Consider the following 2,981-nt stretch of genomic DNA (forward strand, 5'->3'; position numbering starts at 1 on the left):
CCGGTGACTAAAAATGAAATGAAGAGAGACGTATGCATCTTTCTTTGAACATCGTGATCAGATAGTCTAAAATTTGTTCCTTAATAATTATTTGTGTAAATTTTATATTCATTTTATTATTTATTATTTATGCATACATTGGAAAAAGAAAAAGTCATCCTGAAATTAAGAATTAAATATATATATATATATTTGATATATAAGTTGGAATAAATATTAATTAAAAATTCTTTCTACAAATTGAAATGTAAAGTAATCAATAATAAATGATTGGAAATCAATACATTCAAATTTTCATATTTATCAATAATCTTAATGTAATTCGTTATTCCTTGCTGGCGTTATAAAGAAGTGAAAATTGATGAAAAATATTTCCCTAGATTTTCGTGTAATTATTAATGACCGTAATATTGTATTAATGCCAAATATTGTAGATGACATTTGTACGGATCTGTATTTATTCTTCTCGATCCCGAAAGCAGCGACATTCTAAAAATCGTACGTTTCACGTGTCTGACCAACAATGGCATCGTTCCACTTCTCCGAATTCTGATATATATTCCTGATCTTTCATTATGATTAAATTATTGCGTTAACCATCCAACTGCATTAATTTATTTACGATGTTGTTTAAAACTGACCTCGAAACTGGCAACGAAAATATACAAACAAACTTCGATGATTCGTATATAATTAATACGCACAATGTTTCCAAATGAGCCAAATAAATAATAATTCTTGAAAACGATCCATGCTAAAAATTCATATTTCTATGACTCATGGATTTTATATAATGATATATTTATTCTCGATTCTCGATATGATTATGCAAATTATTGAATAGCAGGAGATAATATTTGTCCAACTTTCGGATAAAAAATATATTTCCATATTCGATTCGTTCATTGGAAAAATACTCGTATCCATTCACAATAAAATAATTTTCTGATTTTAAAATTATAATTTCAAAATTTATTATTTAATTGTTCATTCCATAATCTTTTGTATTTATTCCTTTTCTCAGTCAAATTTCTTTCTTGCAAATTCTCATAAAGCAAATATTACGATTCTTTTACAAATATCTTTAAAGTATCTCGAAATCGATATTTACGACACGTCTCTTATTTTTCATGAAAACTACGACGAATGGATAAAGAACAGAGGAAGAGAAAGAAAATAGACAGCGAGATGATCGCGTCTTCACGATTTTCACAGGTGTTTACCACGGTTTTAGTCGGCCTTGGATCCTGGCAACTCTCCTATAAATGGTTTGGAGAACGTCGTCTCCAAAAACTCGGTTAAAAGTTAAAAGCAAATCGCGCTGAATTGTTTCCTCCCCCTTTACATTTTTTATTATAATAATCGTAACGACTTTGTTTCAAACCTTTGTACAAAAAGACACACGTATAAAATTACGGAACGGAATAAACGGAACCGCGGTACGATACGTGCAGAAAATACTTTTTTAATGAAACGTTTCCCGATGCAAAAATGAAATGTCGTTAATTGAAACTTCTCCGTGGGGATGGAAATTAAAATCTTTTTTTTTTTTCAATAAATAGACGATCGAACGATATTAAATGTCGAAAAACTTGGCGTTCGCGTATCGTATTTAAAATTCTTTCCCGAATATCGATTTTAGAGAGAGAATATTTATCTTATAATATTATATCGAATGTTTTGACGATTCTTCGTCCTCGTGAAGTTAAATATAGAAAGCAAGACTGTTTTCTAAATCCGACTTCAAATTCGATGATCGAAGCCTAACATTGACTTTGCTCTTGAAAATCGAGAGAAACGAATTTTATTTCTGCTTTGTGTTCAAAGAAAATTGTAATAACATGGAAATTTTCTTTAAAAATATTATATTGTATATAATAATATTTTTCACGATAACAAGAGAAAAAAAGATATTCTCTCGTTCCTTGGCCTAACTTAAATTACAAATTTTCAATTTCGAGCATTAAAACTTTCCATTCCTTTCAAAACGAATCCCACGCGAAACGAAGATCGTACGTCTTTAAAGGTTAAAGAAAAAGGAAAAAATTCACGTAATTCTCAACCACTCGATCCTCCTTTCCAGCCATCTGATTTCCACGCAACGACAATTTTACGCCTCGACTACTGTCCACCGAATCGTCAAACGAGCATACATCAACTACTATCCTCGAACACCTCGACAGTTTATAGGATATCCTTCCTCTAGAAAAATACTGCGAGACCGGAAGTCGATCCATCAGCTCCTCGATTCGCGGCCAATGGACGACATTTCGACGGCAAACGTTTTTGATAAGGTTAAACAATTTCTCGAATAATGTGAAAAGGTTATGTAACGCGCGTTAAAAAGGTGTTACGAGAAGAACGAGTACTTCTCTCGACGAAGAAGAAGAATGCGTCGAGGAAGGGATGCGTCGTTGCAATGTTATTTGAAATTTTCCGAGAATTATATTAGCTGCGTTTGATGCGTTCTAATTTTAAGATTCAACGCGGTGGAGCATCGATTCGGAAAGTTTGTGAATGTTTGCAGGTTTCGAGGGTATCGTTAATAATAAATGCGCACGTGGTGATGGAATTGTGGATGCTTTCGGTTCGATGATTTAAATAGGAACTATTTGGACGCGAAGATATTGAAGGCAAGCACTTCGCGGTGGAAGAATGAAAAGCTTGCTATTTTTATGTAATTATTTTTAGAAAATTTGTTTCTTTCTGGATATATATTAAAAGAGGAGGAGATATTTTGATTGATTATTTTGAGAAATTATGATTTATGTAATATTAAGTGATTAAGCGGTTTTATCGACTTGATTGTAATAATATTTTCTTCCATTTTTACTGTACAGATAAAGCAATTATTGAAACTAATAATATGTTAGGTAGTGAAAAATATGGTTTTCTCTCGAACCAATATCGTCAAAGATATCGAATATTTTTGAAAATATCTCGATAGAATAATATTATTATACTGCAAAAAAAAAAAAAAA

The 2,981-nt window shown here is 31.3% G+C and overlaps 1 protein-coding gene across 8 annotated transcripts in view; it reads right to left on the bottom strand.

Moving 5' to 3' along the window:
- LOC102675286 (tropomodulin) overlaps window positions 1–2,981 on the bottom strand; it is an 87,533-nt gene that overhangs the window by 56,129 nt on the left and 28,423 nt on the right. The window lies entirely within an intron of this gene.

This window comes from Apis dorsata, unplaced genomic scaffold, assembly GCF_000469605.1.
Source record: "Apis dorsata unplaced genomic scaffold, Apis dorsata 1.3 scaffold_591, whole genome shotgun sequence".
Classification (NCBI taxonomy): Eukaryota; Metazoa; Arthropoda; class Insecta; order Hymenoptera; family Apidae; genus Apis; species Apis dorsata.